This window comes from Marmota flaviventris, chromosome X (genome assembly GCF_047511675.1).
Source record: "Marmota flaviventris isolate mMarFla1 chromosome X, mMarFla1.hap1, whole genome shotgun sequence".
Classification (NCBI taxonomy): domain Eukaryota; kingdom Metazoa; phylum Chordata; class Mammalia; order Rodentia; family Sciuridae; genus Marmota; species Marmota flaviventris.
The window spans coordinates 4,264,594-4,284,655 of record NC_092518.1 but is presented as its reverse complement, the minus strand read 5'-3'; the positions used below and the strand labels follow the sequence as shown (position 1 = coordinate 4,284,655).

The 20,062-nt window shown below is 47.8% G+C and overlaps 1 long non-coding RNA gene across 1 annotated transcript; it reads left to right on the top strand.

Annotated features, from left to right (window-relative positions):
• The first annotated feature begins 5,472 nt into the window (after positions 1 to 5,472).
• LOC139703311 (uncharacterized) lies at positions 5,473 to 9,568 on the top strand. Its single transcript, XR_011705713.1, has 3 exons — positions 5,473 to 5,596; positions 6,531 to 6,702; positions 9,097 to 9,568. It is a non-coding gene; the product is annotated as an uncharacterized lncRNA (long non-coding RNA).
• The last annotated feature ends 10,494 nt before the right edge of the window (positions 9,569 to 20,062 follow it).

The following is a 20,062-nucleotide window of genomic DNA, read 5'->3' as shown; positions in this document are numbered from 1 at the left end:
AACAGTTTTAGCCGCAAGCCAGAGGGCCACCTCAGCACCCACACGAAAGGCCAGACTGGGCTGAGAGCACAGGTTCAATTATGAGTGGTGGTCACAGGAGCAGTGATTTAGGAAAAGGATACGTTCTCCACGAGCCAAGCTGGCTGGCAGTCCCTTGCTCTGAGCTATTGTCATCTGGGAACCCAAACTATGGGAGTGGAATGAATGCAGCTCTGAGGATCTCACCCCAAACTCGGGAATCCCAGATGCTCCCCAATCTAACTTCTTGAGCTCTGATACGAGGCTGCAAGTGGAAAATGTCACAGTTTTCTGCACAAAACTACTAGAAATATCGCATAAAATTACCTTTATGCCATGTGTATAAGGTGTGTTTGAAACATGAATGAATTTCATGTTCAGACTTGGGTACCAATCCCAAGATATCTCATTAGGAGAGTGCAAATATTCAAAAGTCCAAAAAATACCTGAATGCAAAACACCTGTGGTCCCACGCGTTTGAGGCGAGGGCTACTCAGCTGGCAATACTGAAGTCAACACTACCAGGGATGCCGGGCCAGGGGGCACAGGCAGGCAATCCCAGTGGCTCAGTGCGGGGAGGCTGACGCAGGCTGGTCGTGAGTTCAAGGCCAGCCTCAGCAACTTCGGGAAGCCCTAAGCAGCTTAGTAAGACCCTGTCTCAAAATAAAATATCAGAAAGGCTGGGGATGTGGTCCAGTGGTTAAGTACCCCTGGATGCAATCCCCAGTGCCAAACAAACAACAGTAACGACAAAAGGCTGTCAGGGAGAGCTGGGAAGAAAAGGAGGGGCAGGGTCTTTTCTTAATGCCAAGACTTCTCCTTCCACCTGATTTTAGGGTTTAATGAAACCAGAAACTTCTAGAATGGAGAACAGAGTTTCTCAAGATCAGCAATATGGACACTTGCAGCCAGAGCCTTCTCCACCGTGGGGGCTGTCCTCTGCACTCTGGGACGCTCAGCAGTATCCCTGGCATCTGCCCACTACATACCAGAGGCACCGCACCCCGGCCCCAGCCCTGTGTGGGACAATCAGAAATGCCTGCAGACATTGCCTAATATCCTCTGTGGGGCAAAATGACCACTGGCTGAGGGCCATTGGTCTAGACCAGTGTTTTTCAAACTGGGGAGGGGAGAAGCCTGTCTCAAAAATTAGTTGGCAGTAAAACCAGATGTGTGAGTGGTATCTAGCACTAGAAGAAGAAGAAGGAGGGGGAGGGGGAGGGGGAGGAGGAGGAGGAGGAGGAGGAGGAGGAGGAGGAGGAGGAGGAGAAGGAGAAGGAGGAGAAGGAGAAGAAGAAGAAGAGGAGAAAACCACACAAAAGTGGATAAATAAGAAAATTCCAGGGCTTTTCACACACGGCAAGAGCAAGGATTATTTCATGAACCCCGATTGCAATTCAGTGCCCATGAGGGTCCTGTGCTTCTATGGGGGGGAGGTCTACTTCTCCTCGTGGACGAGCAGTTCTCTGCAAAGAAGGAATCTCACAAGAGCTCAGAGCAGTAGAGGAGAAACAGCAGCCAGAGGAATGGAGGGTGACCCAGGCCCCCCATCAGGGAGATCAAGTTAGGCTGCAGCCCACCAATAGGAGACACCCACCATGGCAAGGGCCGTCTGCCCCAGAGCATCTTGGGAACATGCAGAACACCCAGACAAGAAGGAGGAGGTCGGAGACCAAGTGCTCACAAGTGCTGCAGGTCTGCCCCTGGGTAGAAAGCAGAGAAATGCTGTCACAGAAAAAAAAAAAAAAAAAAAAAACCTGTTTACTCTACCCTGTGCTAGTTTTAGGGTGGCCTATTTTGAAGTTTTGTCTTTTCCCTTTAGCTTTACTGGGTCTGTGTTAGGAGCCCCTTTCCACCTAGAGTGGGTGCCTGCAAAAATGTTACACTATAGCATGAAAAAAAGTTTGACTAAGGATGTAGCTCAGTTGGTGGAGTGCTTGCCCAGCATGCACAAGGCCCTGGGTTCAATTCCCAGCACCACCACCAAAAAAAAAAAAAAAAAAAGTTTGGCTAAGACATATTTCATACATCATAAAATTCCCCCTTGCAACTGTGTAACTCCTTGTTCTGTTTTGAGTGATTTTATAGAGTCAGGCAATCCTGATCCTAATCTGGCTTTAGAACATCCCCCTCCCCCAAAGAGCCTGGAGCCCACTCTAGTCAGTCCCCACTTGTTCAACCATGTGTAGCACCCTTTCAGTGGTTCACTCCTCTTTATGGCTGAATCGTGTTGCATTCATTGTACGACTAGATCATATTTTTAAATCAGTGTTATCCACTGATGGACATTCGGGTCGTTTTCAAGTTACAACTCTAGTGACTAATACTTTGCTATGAGCATTCATGTAAGAGGCTATAGATGTGTTTTCATTTCTCTTAGCCAAGTATCTATGATTGATCACATTTTAACACTGAAGTGATCAATTAAAAACCCTTCTTTCTGAGCACTATCAGGGGATTCAGAAAATGTTCTGAGTTGCTTCCTTCTAAGAAATAGAAGTTGAGGGCTTGGTGTTAGATTGCTTTCCTATCTCTTGTGAGGTTCTTGGTTCAATCTCCTGCATCGGTCAGTGTTTAGCAGGAGGGGGACCACAAGTTCCAGGACAGCCTGAGCAATTTGGCCAGACCCTGACTCAAAATAAAAACTAAAAAGGGCCAGGGGTGTAGCTCAGTGGTAAAGCACCCTGGGTGCAATTCCTAGTACCAAGTAAATAAGTAAATAAATCCCCAGTACCACAAAAACTGAGCAAGCAAACAACAAAACCAGTTGTAGGTGATGCTTTACGGAGGGTGACTGTACACTTGCAAATCTCTTCTTTTCATATTCAATATTGAAACAGAAGCAAGGGGAAGGAAGTACCTTGGGAGGCAATTTCCTCATGCCTGTTTATGTGACAGACACAAAAGCAGGGGGTGATTCCCGTCACTTAGAGGACTTTTCACAGCTCTGGCATGAGCTTCTTAGGACCGCCAAGTTCGGCATTAATGGGAGCAGTGGATTATTCTGTATCCCGGGGATGCCTTCTTGTCCCACCATATGGAGACTTGTGTCTTTCGTTTACAATCACTCAACTGATATGTAATCAGTGATATCCACCATTCTGTTTAAGTGTGCATAAGAATACAAATATAAAATGCTATATTTAGCAGAGAACATGAGGAAAAGAAAATTTCCACTCATTACCATAAACACTGAGGCTTTGTGGTATTTTGGAGATGACCCTCAGAAAGAGGCTGCTGATGGGGGATGTTTGCAATGCTCTGGAGCATGCCCTGCCACCCCTTATCCACCCTCTTCTGGGCTTTGAAGTCTCAAAGAACAGCAATCAGCACTTGGCTTGGATGCTTGGCTAATGTTTTCTTCCTTTAACTCTAGAAAGTTACAAATAGGAATTCCAAACAAGCCCAAAGCGGGCTACCATCCACACTTACCCATGGCAAGGGGGACACTGTATCCACTTGTTGCATTGAGGGTTATGGAGAAAAAGGTTACTAAAGTAATTTACACAAGTGGGGCTAATTTAGGACACAGTGTTTCTTTTGGGGAATGCGTGTGGCACGGGGCATCAAACCCAGGACCTCATGAATGGCAGGCAAGTGCTCTCCCACTGAGCTACACCCTGCCCCCCTGCCCGACCCTCTGCATTGCATTTCTTAAATGTTAAAGAAGAGGAATGTTCTGCAACAGGGAATGGCTGATACATCCCGGCATGTAAAATTCCACACAGCGGAATTTTAAGCCTTCATTCCAAGTATGACTTCGAAAAACATTTAGTGACCTAGAAAAATATTTTTAAGGGTAGGTAACTAAATCAGAACGCCAAACTATTCACAGTGTGAGCCCAATTTTATTAGTCACCTCCCCGCCACCCTCAACTCCCATTTTGGGATAGAAATTATTTTCTGCGTAGAGAAAAATGACAGGCCTGTTATGCTTGCAGATGGTAACATGTTTTCCTCTGGGAATTCATCTTTTTTTTTTTTTTTTTTTTTTTTGGACAGAAAAGGGAGTACGCTCCATTACATAAAAGGTGCTAAATATCCTTTAACATCTAATTATTTAAGTGACACAAGATTTCTTCAGAAAGAACTCTGGCCTGGCGTGGTGGTGCAGTAGCTCCCAGCGACTGGGGAGGCTGAGGCAGGAGGATCACAAGTTCTTGAGACTGGCCTCAAAAAGGCACGGGGATGTGTCTCAGTGGTTAAGCAACTCTGGCTTCAAGCCCTGGCAGCAAAAAACAAAACCAAACCAAAAAACCCCACGCGAAGGCAGGCATTTAAATAACTAAGGGGACAGGCTGGCTCCTGCCACGATTCCAAGTATCAGATCTCAGAGGTGACCCTAGGGGGTATCTGATGGGCGCATCACAGGGCCCCGCTGGAGGGCGTTCTTCCTGGATTTGAGGTTTCCTTGCAGGGCGGGGTGGCCAGCAGCAGTTCTGTCCCCCACCCTCTAGGACATTGAGCCGAAACCTGGAGCCGCCCCACGGTGTCCACCGACTGGCCCAACAGCCCTCGAGGTCAGGGCCTGACCTTCCCGTCCCAGGCCTTCCTTTAGGGTCGCCCACCTCCCCGAGCCCTGCCCCTGCACCTCCCCTCGGCGGTCCCCCCGTCTGCAGGCCGGGAGCGGGGGGCGCACCCCGCAGGCCTGCGCAGCCGGCGGTGGGGGCGGGGCGGTGCGCTGCTCTTCCAAGGTCCTCGGTAGCTCCGGGCCGCGGCGGGGCGCGGGCGGTGACCTCTTAACAAAGAACAGGTTTTGCCGTCGCCCCTCCCCCGCCCGGGAGGCGGGGGGGGGGGGGCACGTGACCTTTGCCGGCTTCGCCCACCGAGAGCTGGCAGCCGGGGCGGACCACTGGGGAGGGGACGAAGGGTCAGGGAGGGAGGCCGGCAGCAGGCCCGGGGGAGGAGGGGGGAGGGGGGAGGAGGGGGGAGGAGGGGAGGGAGGGGGTTAGAAAGGAGGGAGGAGGGGGATGGGTGGCGGAGCAGGAAGGAAGGGGATGGAAAGTGGAGGGGGAGGGGGAGGGGAGTTGCAGAGGAAGGAGGGGTGGAAAATAGGGAGGAGGGGGGATGGGCGACGAAGCAGGAAGGAGGGTGGAAAATGGAGGGGGAGGGGGAGGGGCAGCGCGGAAGGAAGGAGGGGAGGGGAGGGGGAGGGGGATGGGAGTTGCAGGGGAAGGAGGGGTGGAAAGTGGAGGGGGAGGGGTGGAAAGTGGGGGGGAGGGGCAGCGAGGAAGGAGGGAGGGGTGGAAAGTGGAGGGGGAGGGGCGGCGAGGAAGGAGGGAGGGGTGGAAAGTGGAGGGGGGTGGGAGGGACGCCGCCCAGCCTCATTCCAGAGACTGATTAAGATGCAATTGCCAATTTTTTTTTTTTTTTAACCAGACTGTATAAATTTACAGTTTCCTTTTCAGCTGAAGCAGACAATGCTAGAACACATTGGATTTTCCGTTTCAGAATGCAAATTAAACATAGGCAAGCTCTTGGAAGGCTTAATGAAGGGCTTAAGAAAATAGGAGATTTGAAACCTTGACGCTGGGCTGGGCTAAGAAGCTGTCCCTGGCCTCGGAGCAACGTGGTCTTGGTGTGTGTGGGGGTTTTTTTTTTTTTCTGTTTCTTTAAAAAGAAAATTGCTTAATAATGAAACGGCCGCGAGTCTCCCTTGAACATAACAGGAAGTATTGCTTTAAAAAAATTTTTTTTTAATCAGCCTGATTTGTCGGTGGGCTGGGAGCGGTGGGCTTGCCCTAGGCGGCTGCCCAAGGCTCACACCCCGGCTCCTTGTAGCTTGCTCAGCCTGCCGCCCTCCATCCCCAAAGGGTGGCTCTAGAAGCATCCCGAGCCTGCCTCCAGTAGTGACTCTGCTAGTACTTGCCTGCAGACTGGGTTCCTTTCGGTTCCCTGCCCCCTCCTTCCACCCCAGCAGAAGCCCCTCCCCCAACGAAAAGAAAACGCGACGCCCAGCCCAAACCCGTCGGGGCTCTTTCTGTTCTCTTCTCCCCTGGAGAGGTTGGAGGCCTCTCAGTGCCATTCCGTGCACACCGGGCACAACTTAAAACCGGCCTGGCGTGGGGGGCCGTGGGCAAGTGTGTAGTTCACTATCTGTTACCATCTAGTGAAGCCAGACTTGGCGAGTCTCTCGGGACGCCTCTTCGGGGCGGGTGGTGCGCCTTCTTCCCAGGGGAGGGGAGGGAGGGAGAAGGGCGCCCGAGGGGGAAATCCGGATGTGGGTGTTAGCTGCAGGTCTGCCTGGGCAGTCAGGTTAGCAGTTCAAAGAGCCAGACAGCCCGGAGCTCTCACTGGGTGGCTTTAAAAAGTGGGAAGGGGGGTGGGGAGGGATTCTGCAGGACCTGGATTCTCCAGGTGCCCTGGGTTGGTGACAGCGCATCAGGACTGCGGTGTCCACATACTACATGTTGGCCTGGGGGCTGACATTCATGGTCCCATAGCCCTGGAGCCTGGACCTTCAAGATCAGGGTGTCGCAAGGGCCCACCATCTTCTCCCTGTGTCCTCACAGGGTGGCACCTCTGCGTGGGTCTGTGTCCTTCTTATCAAGACCTGGGACCTGTTGGATCAGGACCACCCTCCAGATCTCAGTACCTCCATCACCTGTTTAGAGACCCTGCTTTCAAATACAGACACACTGCAGTGCCCTTGTGGCTTGAATTTGGGGGAGAACATCTCTGAAGGTAGTAAGGGAAGGGGAAACCAGCCAGTACCCTTTATGTACCCTGCCTGGGCACCTCTCAGTGCTGGGGTAGGCAGCCTGGAGGGGCTGGCGTCAGGGAGGGGGAGTGTGTCTCCTTGACAGGGGATGTGGCTTGCTAATATCTTTCTCAGCAGAGTGCTGGGCACTGGAAGGGAGCCCTGGGTAGTCTTGGAATAAAGGAAGACAAGAAGAAGGTCATCCTGTGTGTTTTCAAGATGTTAATTTAATCTTCATTGATTGTACAAGACAGAAACTAAAAGCTTCCTCATCAAAAAAGAGCATTCTGAGCTACTTAGGATCGAAGCCAGGAGCCCTCCATTCCTGAACGACTCCCAGCCCATTTTATTTTATTATTATTATTATTTTTTGTTTTGAGACAGGCTCTCCTTATGTTGCCCAGGCTGGACTTGTACTTGTGATCCTCCTGCAGGTGTGTGCCATTGGGTCCTGCTAAAAGCAGTCTTTCTTGTGGTCAAATGATTATTGATGATTTTCAAAAACAGACTTGGTTGCTCTACTGTTTAGAAATGCAAGCCTGGTGGCATAGGCCTGTAATCCCAGTGGCTCAGGAGGCTGAGGCAGGAGGATCACAAGTTCAAAGCCAGCCTCAGCAACTTAGCAAGGCCCTGAGTAACTTAGTGAGACCCTGTCTCAAAATAAAACATAAAAAAGGCAGGGGGAAGGGGGAGGCTGGGGCTCGGTGGTTAAGTGCCTCTGGGTTCAATACCTGGTATCCCTTTCCCTCAAGAACAAACCCACAAATGTGGGGATCAATATCAAGGGTGTGGCTATTCTGACATTGAGAGTTTTCTCAGCAAGGCTAAAATCTGTTGGAATTTGTGCTTGGATGGCTCTTGTTAAAGTTCGATGCCCATGACCTGTGGCTCAAGACAGCTGCAGATTCCTGGGTGCTTTGGACTGTGCACAGGTCAGCCCATCAGTCCAGCCTTGGTGGGTCTCAACAGAGGCATAAGGGGTTCAGTGACAGACAGGATTAGGAGGCTCTCTTGGTTGTGGTGATCTTGCAGGAGCCCTGGGGCACTGGCATGCTTGCTCAGCAGAACACAGCTTGCCTTCCCTGGGAGCTGGATGGTTCCTGGTCATTCATGCCATCTGCCTTCATTCACTGGAAGGAGCCGGTTGAGCACCCCTGAGGCTCTGCGACAGAAATTGTGGGTCACTGGGCAAAGCTGGAGGGCTTGGGCCAATCTGGTCTCTTGATGTTCTTCCAGGTAGAAGGTCATGTTCTTCTAAACTGTGCCAGCAGGCGCCTATAATTGGGGGACTGCTAGGAATTACATACCTAAGCTTTTGTAGGAACTTCTGTGAGGTGATTAACAGCTAAAAGGAAGAGATGGAAGCCTGGGTCATTGTTTTGTGTGTTCTGTTGGTTGCATGTATGTGTGGGAAAGGAAAGGAGATTGCTGACTTGGGGCTCAGGCTGGCCGAAAAACAGCATCTCACATCCCTCAGTCAGGGAGAGTTGCTAGGGAAGGATCTATGGTCCGTCATGATCCAGAGACAGATGGATCAGGGCTTTTGATAGAGTTTGTGAAAGTTTTGTTTTGTGCTGGGCTTGCTAAGTGTGTAACAGGTAAACCTAATGAAGATAAAACCACACCTTCTGTATCACTCTTTGGAATTGAAGACAGCATTAAGACTCGGAGGATCATTGAGAAGTCCTCATTAGGTAGCATCTGAGCACCTGGGTATAGTCTAGCCTGCAGATCTCGTATGAAGTTTCCAGTTAAATTAACCAGTGTGTTTCTTTCTTCTTTTCTTCTCTTACTCTTCCTGTCTCCCTCCTCCTTCATCTCCTCCTCCTCTTCCCTTTCTAATTGATTTGGGTTTTTTTAAATTTTGTTTTTTATCTTGCAGTGTTGGGGGATTGAACCCAGGGATGCTCTACCATTGAGCTATGTCCCAAGCCCTTTTTAATTTTATTTTGAGACAGGGTCATACTAAGTTGCCAAAGATGGCCTCACACTTGAGATCCTCCTTCCTCAGGCTCCTGAGTTGTGATTGTGGGGTGTGTCCTGCCACCCTGGCCGTCTAGCTCGATTTGGATTTCTAATGCTTGTCATTAAAAGTAGAATGCTGGTGTAGCCACGGAATAGTCCTTCTGTCGGTTCACTTTTTTATTGTGATGCATGACCTATGGACACAGAAGTGCATTCCAGAGACATGCATTGTCATTCTGCAGCAGTTACCCAAATCCAGAAGCTGGATGTGGCCCCTGCTCGGCGGCCAGAGCACCCCACCCCCACTCTCCCTTAACACTGTTTTGACTTGGGGGAAAATCATCTCCAGCACCACTGCTGCGTTTAGCTTATGGTTGCAGGACGGCGGATCAGAGTATTTTTTTTGTATCCAGAGTTTACTGTACAGGATCTATTGAAGCCCATCCATCCAAGGAGCTCCTGTTGGAAACAAACCGAAACGTTGTGCGCGGCTCTGTGCACAAGTCCCATCTTCCACCAGCCCAGCCATCTGCCTTCCTTGGTCCACATCCAAGCTCCCCACGGCTGCTGGAGAAAAATTGCACGACCGAGCAAATTCGTGTTACTACAGAATCTTGATCTTCAACCCCAGCTGGGCCCTCGTGGGAGCAAGCAGTGCTGTGTGCTCTGTCACCCGTCCTCAGTGCCAACGACATCGGGCTGTTCCTGTTGTCCCCGGCCCCTGCCCTGAACACTCTGCTGTGGACCTTGCCTCCTCCCGGCCATCACTGGGTCCTTCTGTGTCTCAAATTAGCTGTGATGAATCTTTTCTATAACCCTAAAGATTGCATTTCTTGAAGCTTACCTTAATTACAAGACCTTGTTCCAAATAAGGTCACATTCTGAGGTTCTGAGAGTTATGATTTGGGTATCTTATTTTATTCTACTTTTTATTTTGAGATAGGGTCTCACTGAGTTGCTTAGGGCCTCACTAAGTGGCTGAGGCTGGCCTCCAACTTGCGATTCTCCTGCCTCAGCCTCCCAAACTACTGGCTCATTTTTAATTGGTTTTCTCATTGTGGTAATATAGAGATAACCCAAAGGTTACCATTTCAACCACTTTTAAGCCTACTGTTGATGGCACCAAGTACATTCACAATGATTTTATTTCATCTTATGGAGGAATTCTAGCATGAACATGGGATAGCTTCAGGCAAGCTTGAAAGTGCAGATGATGTTTGGTAATTTTTTTTTTTTTTCAGTTGTAAATGGACACATATCTTTACTTTTACTTACTTATTTTTATATGGCGCTGAGGATCGAACCCAGTGCCTCACAAGTGCTAGGCGAGTACTCTACCACTGAGCCACAACTATCCCCTCTTTCTTTTTAAACCTACGAGAAAAAGAAACCTTCTCATCCACTAACAAAGTTGGGAATTTGATAGAGTGATTTCTTCTAGTACAGAAAAAAGAAAAAAACCCAACTCAGGTAGGAGCCCTGGGCCTGACACAGGCTATGGTGTTTTGCAGTGAAATCATGTTTCCTATCTTGGAGGAAGCTTTCTGGTTTGCAGGATAAAAGGATCACAAGATTGAGTGGGCGTGCTGTCAGGAAAATCAGACTAAAACATGATGCTGCTCCAAATGCCACAGTCCCCAGGGACCTGGACAAGTGCCCCTGCAGTTCCGGGCAGTAGACAAGGTCTCGTAATACCTCATTGGTGACTGAGGCGATAAGCTGAAAGGGCAAGAGGAAACACTAGGAAAGAGCAATGCTGATGACTTCACGGGGGATGGGATTATCTTATTCTCTTGGGTTCTAAAGTTCACCTCATCTCATTAATGTGCACTCAGGTTTTTGATTTTTTGCCGATATTGGGGGTTGAACTCAGGGGTGCTCAAGCACTGAGCCACATCCCAAGCCATTTTTATTATTTTATTTTGAAACCGGGTCTTTCTAAGCTGCTGAGGCTGGCCTCAAACTTGTAATTCTCCTGCCTCAGCCTCTCAAGTAGCTGGGGTGACGGGCATGAGTTGACGGTGGTGAGCTTGGGGTGCAGTTTTTTTTTTTAAATTGTTCCAACTGAAAGCTAACCCTCATTCTGCAGGAAACACCTTTTGAGCCATCATTAGCTAATGGATCAATGGTGAAGGGCCCTGAAACCTGATCTCTGTAAACTGGAAAAAGCATGATGTCAGGAAAGGCTCTCTGCTCTTTTGGGGAGAAAGTTTCTCCCACGTGATTTTTTTCAAGATGAGTAAAAGGAAAAGTGCTCCATTGTGGCTGTCACGAGGTCATTTTCTCCTTTGCTCTTTGGGCCTCCTCTTAGTTGACTTGTGGAATTTGCATTGTGTGAATTCTTTCTTTGTAAGGAGTGCCTAGGGTCCTGGTGACACAAAACGTGTCTTTTCTCTGTTTACGCTCTGCTTAGAGGAGGTGGCCATGTTTCCTGAAGCACACTGCACTGACCCAGGGCTGATGGTTTTCTGGGTCCCCAGGGATGCAGCCTGGTGTATCTGAGTGACACCCCGCAGCCCTGGGGCGGACCAGGTTAGCATTCATGGATTTATCAGTTGGCAGGCTTGCTTGCCCAGGTGACTTTCAGAATCAATTAAAGGTGGCCTGGTGCACACAGAGTGGAGGCTCCTGCAGTATCTTTGGGGGCGCTCAGGCTGGGGGAGGAATCTCACCAAACCCATCTTTCACAGGCTGCGTTGGATAGGATGTGGTCACAAGTGGGACTCGAACAGCAGCCAGTCTAAATTTATACACATGTCATGTGCAGAGCACACGGCACTTCCATGCCTTTGGAAAAACAATGGAAATGTTCTCAGCAGTCACTTTTAACCTTCTCATGTTGAAGTGATGCTATTTTGCCCACGTGGTCATGAGCCATCCAACTATGTGTGGTCACCAAGGAACCTCATATACAATGGTGGTCCAATGACATCACTAAGAGATGTCTGTAAATGCACTGGGATATTTGCACAATCATGAGATAGCCTAACAAAATGCTTCTCAGAGTGTATCGCCGTGCATTACTGTACTGGGCTGAATTATATCAAATGAACTTAAAGAGAAGAAAAAAAATGGATGAGGCTGCTAGCCCGGGACCATGACTTGTGTCAAAGCTTCCTGGATCCCACTATAGGTCGCGGTCATCTGCCAGGAAGAAGCAAAGGAAACCCAAGAGAGTTGTTATTGTCCAAAGTCCTATAAAAGTGCACAGGGGCACTCGTAATGTACACTCCATTTGGAAAACAGTAACACCATCCCACAGACGCTGAAAAAGAAGAAACCTCCGCAGTGGGGGGCTTGGATCACCGGCAGAGTCAAAGGAGGTTTTACAAAGAAGGGTTGAAGTGGTAAATCTCTTTCCTCACCCAATTAAAGCGTTTTATCTGCTGAGAACACCCAGGCTCTATCCCAGAAGAACTCACTTTGTGGGATTGGAAAACATGCTATCGTGTAAAAGCTACTGGGGATCACTTTCAACAGAACAGACCACAGAGCAAAATGTGGCACTCATGAACTTCTGGGTTTGATCACCAGCGTGGGCTGGGGTGGGGGAAAAGAGAGAAAATCATAACAGGCAGATATATTTTTGTGAGATGGGTGAGTGAACTGGTGCACATTGGCACCATTGATACATTGGTGCTTATCTGGTTTTCTTTGTGGGGGGCAGGACAGAGATTTAGCAGTCTATCAGGATCAGAAACAAAAAACCTATAAAGAAATTTATTAAAATAAAATTTGATTTATTGCCTTCTCTTGCCAGTGTCCAGGGCAACTGGGAACGATTTGTAGCCCTTCAGTGTTGCCTGCGAATCATGCCTGAGTATCCAATGCCTAAGTTGAATTTCGATTCATTGTTGCACATTTCAAACTAAGAGTTTCCAGCTTTAGAGGAAGTCTTGTGGGCCAGGGACAGCTCTTCTCTGTCTCTTCGTATGGAATGTGTCTAAAGCCCAGGTGTTGTGGTGGAGAAGGACTAAGGTACACAGTGTGTACTTCCAGTGTGATGGGAACAGTGCTCAGCATTTGACCTATTTTTTTTTCCCATCTTCAAAATTACCCTTTGAACAGTACTGAGACAAAATCCTTAGTGAGATAAATGTGTGACTGACTCCATTTAGTTCTCTGACTAAATTCTCTATCACTGAAATGGCTTTTCCAAGGGATATAAATTGAGACACCAATTACCAGCGTGATCCTTTTCAAATGTTAGTCTAAGACTTCCTAAATTATTTCAGAGATCCTCAGTGGTCATTCCCCCGCCCCACCCCCACACACCCTCCATCCTTCCTTCCCTTCTTTCTCTCTCTGTAGCTTCCAGGAGCAAAGCATTGTCAGGAGGGACAGAGGGCACTCAGTGTTTAAGTCCCCCTGGACTTCCTCACTCTCTGCACACCAGCCCCAGGGCACATCTGGATGGATCCCAGCACTTCCTACCTGGGCTTGACCTGGACAGCTGCATCTCAGCCTTGCCCGAACCTCACCAGCAATGCCGCTTGCCCCAAACCTGCCCCCAAACCCATCCAAGGCAGGAATTCTCAGAGCAACAGGTGGCTGTCACATTGCTTGGACATCTGTGACCACTTGGTAGTTGCCAGGGCCTTTGGATTCAAGAAAAAATATCTATAGTCTTTATAAAAAAAAATCTGCCATTAAACTCTGGTTAAGAATCGTGCACACCGCATGTAGCTAGGACTCTGTCATTTTCTCCAGCTATGAGTTGGTCATTGTCCTTTACAGTTTCTTCAATGGCTCTGATAGCTTTGGAAAAGTCTAGGGCAGTGGTCCTCGTTAATATCCAATAATCTGTATTTGTATACTTGCTTTTTTTTTTTTTTTTTTTGCTTCAATTCAGGTTTGGCAAGAATCCTTCAGACACTTTTGCGATGACTTGGCCTCCTGGGCTGTGGAGTTGGTGCTGTGTCCCTCTCATGAAGGTGCATGAGGACATTCTGTAGTCGGGTTGGCCTGGTCTTGTCTTGGCTGGGTGTGGTAAGCTAGTCAAGCAGGTGTCCACCAGACCTCCACATTGGGCCTGTGCGTCTGTCCTGTGCAATGAGTGAGTAACCCGGGGTGGTATTCTGAGCTCATGAATATCTGTTCACAGCCATGCACCGTCTTTTCTTTTTGTACCAAGTCACAGACTGGTGAATTACTGACACTTTCGTTTCTGCTACAAGTACTTAGATGAAGTCCCCCAGGGAGCAGAGATTTTACTTCTCTGTCCTTTAGTTTTGAGCAACATTATTGACTCGTGGTTTCATTTTTGGTTATATGTCTTGTCATCGATTACTGTCATGATTCTTTTTGAGGCTCAGCTTGTCCCCAGATGGGCCCATGAGAGCTCTTTGCCTACCATCATGCTTAAAAGGTAGTGATTTCCCCTCTGCAACTTCTATATGCAACATAGTTAAAAAAAAAAAAAAAAAAACAACTACATATGAATTTGATGTCTTTTTGTTAGTGTGTTTCACCCAATCTCTTGCTTTAGCCAGAAGGTACACTGCAGTTAATGTTGGCATTGAATGGTATCAGTGGGCTAGATGCTTGCTGGGGACCAAAGGGAAAGTGTATTTTCTTCTTTCTTTCTTTCCTGGGAATTAAACCCAGCAGTGCTCTGTCATTGAGCTACATCCCCAGCCATTTTGATTATTTCTTCTGAGATAGGGTCTTCCTAACTTCCTATCAGGCTGGCTTTGAGCTGACAATCCTCCTGCCTCAACCTCCCAGGTTGCTGGGATTACAGGCATGAGCCATTGTGCCTGGGCTTTTTTATTTTTATTTTTTTTGATATTTGGGAGTGAATCCAGGGACGCTCAACCACTGAGCCACATCCCCAGCCCCTTTTAATATTTTATTTAGAGTCATGGTCTCACTAAGTTGCTTAGGGCCTAGCTATATTGCTGACGCTGGCTTTGAACTCACGATCCTTCAGCCTCAGCCTCCGCCTACCGAGCCACTGAGATTACCGGCAGGTGCCACCATGCCCGATGGGAAGCTGTATTTTCCTAAAACATTGTGGTTTACCTTGTTGAGTCAAGAGTCAAATTTGGCAAACATTTTATGACAGTTGGAATTCATTGACCAACTAAGGGAGTTTTTTTTTTAAGATTTTTTTAAAAAAAATATTTTTCTAGGCGTCAATGAATCTTGTATGAATGTATGTATGTATGTATGTATGTATTTATTTGTGGTGCTGAGGATCGAACCCAGGGCCTCATACATGCCAGGCAAGTGCTTTACCACTGAGCTACAGCCCCAGTCATCAAGGGAGTTTTTATGTCAACACACAAGATAAAGCCCTAACTCTTAGTGCTGTGGTTTGAGAAGAAAGGCATTTTTTTTTTCTTTTGGAAAAGTCATAATAGATAAATTTCACTTGTTTTTTACAGTGCTGGGGATGAAACCCAGGATCTCAAGCACGCTAGGCAAGCGCCCTACCACTGAGCTATACCCCAAACTCCTAGGGATTTTGTGCATGTGTGTGCTGTGGTTGATATGCATGCCTATGTCTGTGTGCACATGTGCACTGGTCTGTGGTAGAGGGCACGTGCTGTTTGTGTGAGTGCTCATGCATGAGTTGACCCGTCATAGATAAGTGTGTGCCTGTGTGTGTGGGTGTGTATGCACTGATCCACGGTAGAGGGCACATACTGTTGGTGTGTACGTGCATGGATTCCTGCACCATAGATGGCGTATGTGCTGAGTGGGTATGGTTAGCTCCATAGGAAGGATCTAGAACTCACGAGAGGCTGTTTAGTCCCTTTGGGTTGCTCTAACAAAATGCTGTAAACTCAATGGTTTTCAAAAGCCGGAAACATTTCTTGCAGTCCTGGAGGCTGGAAGTCCACAGGAAGTAGGTGCTGGCGTATTCTGTGAATCTGTTGGGGCAGCTTCCCGGTTCATAGATGGAACCTTCTTGCTGCGTCTTCACGTGGTGGAAGGGGCAGGGAGCTCTCTGGATCTCCTCTATCCGGAGCCTCATCCCATTCCTGGGGTGGTGCCATCATGACCTCAGCCCCTCCCAGAGCCCCTTCCATATACCAGCACCTTGGGGTGATGATTCAATGTGGGAACTTGGGGACACACATACTCAGGGCATTGCACTGGTCAGAGGGCTAGTGTCTTAGTCTTCCTGGGCTGCTGTAACAAACACCCCATCCCGGGGGGCTTATAGACCCCAGACCCTGACTGCTCTCAGCTCTGGAGGCTGCAGCCCCAGGTCCAGGTGTAGCGGACACGGGGGTCTGCTGAGGACTGCTTCCTGGCTCCTAGATGTGCCTTCTCCTGAGTCCTCACAGGGCGGAAGGGCAGGGGGCTCTCTTGATCTGTTTTATAAGGACTCTCGTCCCACTCATGGGGCTCCACCCTCATGACCCCAGCCCCTCCCAGAGCCCCACCACCAACACCATCATCTTCTAAGTCAGGAGTTTTGCAGAGGACACAGACATTTAGACCCCGGTGCTATTTGACGTCTGAATCACAGCGATCTACCTTTAAAAAGCAATCCCACTCTTCCCTGGTGGAGTGTATCTCAGGGTGGATAAGGTAATGCAGACTGCGGCCTCATTTGTGCTTTTTGAAAGTGGTCGCAGGGTCAGTGGGTGGTTAGAGTTTGCCAAACCTCCCGAGGTAGCCCCGGTTTTCCCTTTTCCTGCTTGTTAATCAGGCTCAGAGAGCACTAAAACCTTTTGCTAAGTTAGTAAGATATCAAGAAGAATGATTGCAGAGTGCAAAAAGCAGCAGGAAGAAGGACGGCAGGTCAGATGGTGAAGATCTGTGCGGTACACCGAGTTCCAGTGCCTTTTCCTCCCAGAAGGTCCTGGGTGGTGGTTTCTCCTGGATTCCCTTGTGCTGGTGGCGATGGGCTTTGTCCCTGGGGCAGAAGCACACACTGAAATGTTCCCGGCACCATAAAGTCGTCCTTGGGTCCTGGGTCATTTCTCTCTGTGAGTGATCAAACACTTGGAAAATCTTTGAAACTGCCTCTAGATCTTTTTTTTGGTGGGGGGGGAGGGGGTATCAGGGATTGAACTCAGGGACATTTTCCCACTGAGCCCCATCCCCAGCCCTATTTTGTATTTTATTCAGAGACAGGGTCTCACTGGGTTGCTTAGGGCCTCCCTTTGGCTGAGGCTGGCTTTGAACTCACGATCCTCCTGCCTCAGCCTCCTGAGCCACTGGGATTACAGGTGTGAGTCACCGTGCCTGACTCTAGATCTTAAATGTCGCACACTTATGTCTTTTTCTAAGGAAAAAGACAATGGGGAAAAAAAATCAAACTGATTTTTTAAATCTGTCAAAGTCATAGATTCATATTGATGAAAATTTAGAACCCACAGACTGTGTCTTCCTACTGTGCCTTCAAGCTCTGGTCTCCTGTTGGCCCCATGGATCCTTCTTCCTGGGAGGCAGGGCCAGAGCAGGCCAGAGAGGACTCCCAGGTGGCTGGAAGCCCTGGGAGAGTTCTTCTTCCCCAAAGGTGGGAATGATGACCCTAGCAAGCCCCAGAGACCAAGAGGGTGGCTGAGGCAGGGACCAAGGGAGAGGGCAAGTGTGTCTAAGTTCTTGCTTTACTTCTAAGAACTGAGGTGATAAGTTTGACCATTCTGGAAATTTCCTTCATCCAAGCATATGTTACTGAACAAAGAATTATGAAACTGTTATCAAATGAAAGCCTTGGGGACAGGCGAACATATGATGCTCCAAATGGCTTTAGCTGCGGTCAATTCCTGGACTTCAGGGACTCTGTGCCCAGGTACCAAGTATGCAGAACGCCATGATGGTGGACAAAAGTCTTTTAAAGGAAGATTCTTGCTTACTGTTCTGCTTTCCCTCTGGTGTTAATAAATAGGTGAGACCACTCCATGCCCAGTGGTGCCTAACTGGCCCCATTAAACTCTAGTCATCCTTAGTATTCATGGGAGATTGGTTCCAGGACCCTCCCAGATACCCAAGTCATGGAGGTTCAAGTCCCTAATATGAAATTATGCACCATTTGCAGAAATCATCCTCCCATGTACTTTATTTATTTTGGTACTGGGGAATGAACCCAGGGGTGCTTGACCACCAAACTACACCACCATCCCTTTTTATGTTTTGAGATAGGGTCTGGTTAAGTTGCTTAGTGCCTGGCTTTTGCCGAGGCCGGCCTTGAACTTGCGATCCTCCTGCCTCAGCCTCTGGAGCTGCTGACATTACAGGCATGCGCCACTGCACTTGGCTTTTACGAATTTCAAATTCTTGATCTAGCATGCTGTAACCGTCTGCATGCTTTTTAGTCACATTTTTGGGGGTCTGTTCTTTTCCTGATCATTTCTGATGCCTTTGCCCTAAACCGAAACCAAAAAGCAATGCAGTGCTTTTCCTAATGGGGGAAAGTGGGGTGACATTGACACCACTAGTGCTGGATAGCAACAGCTGTGTGGATGGAAAATTCGGAGGAGTCTTTCTGTTGCGATGGTTTTCATTTTTATATGCACAAAGAAATGTGTGTTTGTCTGGATTCAGCTGTTTGAAAATTCACAGAAAGTATGAGATAATATTTGTCTTTGCCGTTTAAGCGACTTTGATAGCAGAAGAGATGCGGTTTGGTCAAAGAGAGTTGGAATACACGGTATCTGTCACCAATACTGTGCTAAACACCAAGGGAGGTTTAAAAATCCATTAGGTTCAAATCCTGGTGAATACAGTAAGACCTATGCTTGTGAACTAATTCACAGTTTTGCTTTTTTCATGGAAAGAAAATGAAAGATTGCTCTTTGACACTGTCACAGTTCATGGAAGGGGTGGGTTTTGAGCTGTACTTTTTTTATGTTATTTTTTTTAGTTGTAGATGGACACAATACCTTTATTATATTTATTTATTTTTGCACAGTGCTGAGGATCGAACCCAGCACCTCGCATGTGCTAGGTGAGTGCTCTACTGCTGAGCCACAACCCCAGCCCCTTGAATGTACTTTTTGGGATGGACAAAGCTTCCTTTTAAGAGCTGTTGAGCCAGGTGCAGTGGCGCATGCCTGTAATCCCAGAGGCTTGGGGAAGCTGAGGAGGAGGAGGATCGTGAGTTCCAAGCCAGCCTCTGCAACAGTGAGACTGTAAGCAACTCAGTGAGACCCCGTCTCTCATAAAATACAAAATAGGGCTGGCGATGGGGCTCAGTGGTCAAGTGCCCCTGAGTTCAATCCCTGGTACCCTCCAAAAATAAAAAGAGCTGTTGAAGTCAGGCACACTGGGGCACATCAATAGTCCCAGTAACTCGGGAGCTGGAGAATTGCAAGTTCAAAGCCAACTTGGCAATCTGGCCAGCTCCTCAGCACCTAATGAGACCTTGTCTTACTGAAAACAAGAATTGAAGAATATACATGGAAGATGTTTGTGTGTTGTAAGTGGTCTGTTTCCCTACACATGCCCACCTGTGGTACAGTTTAACTTGTAAATTAGGTACAGTAAGAGATGGACAAGAGTAAAAAACAGTTAGAACTGTCTGTTGTCATAAAAGGTCTGTGAATATGATCTCTCCTTTTTTTTTTAGAATATCTTACTATACACCATTTCACTTAGAGGAAGCATTTCTATTTGCCATATTCAAATTGCCAGCATGACTATTCTTGTACTTTAGAGCCACTATTAAGTAAAACAAGGTGACTTGAACACAAGCACTGTGATACTGTGATAGTCCTTCTGATAACCAAGATGGCTACTAAATGACGAATGGGTGGGTAGCATATACAGCATGGATACCGTGGTCAAAGGGATTATTCACATTCTGGGTGAGACATTCTAGGACAGTGAGAGATTTCATAATGCTACTTGGTATGGCAAAAAATTTAAAGCTTTACAAATTGTTTGCTTCTGGAATTTTCCATTTAATATTTTGGGACCATAGTTGATCTCAGATCACTGCAGCCACCGAAAGGGAAACCTTAAATAAGGTGACACTATATGTTGAATCATATGGGCCTGGATGCTTTTACTCATTACCATGTTGAGAGATGTAACACTGCCATTATGTGCTTCAGAGATGTAACTGTCTCCCAGTAGGCTCCACCTCTTAAAAACTCCACCACTGGACTGGGGATGTGGCTCAAGCGGTGGTGCGCTCGCTTGGCATGCGTGCGGCCCAGGTTCGATCCTCAGCACCACATACAAACAAAAACGTTCCTCAGCACCACATACAAACAAAAACGTTGTGTCTGCCGAAAGCTCAAAAAAAATAAGTAAATATTAAAATTCTCTCTCTCTCTCTCTAAAAAAAAAAATATATATATATAAAAAAAAAAACTCCACCACTTTCCAGTAGTGCCACAGGCTGACCCTTAACACATGGACCTTTGGGGGACACTTAGCCAAATCACAGTAGTCATGTGCCCAGGAATAGGG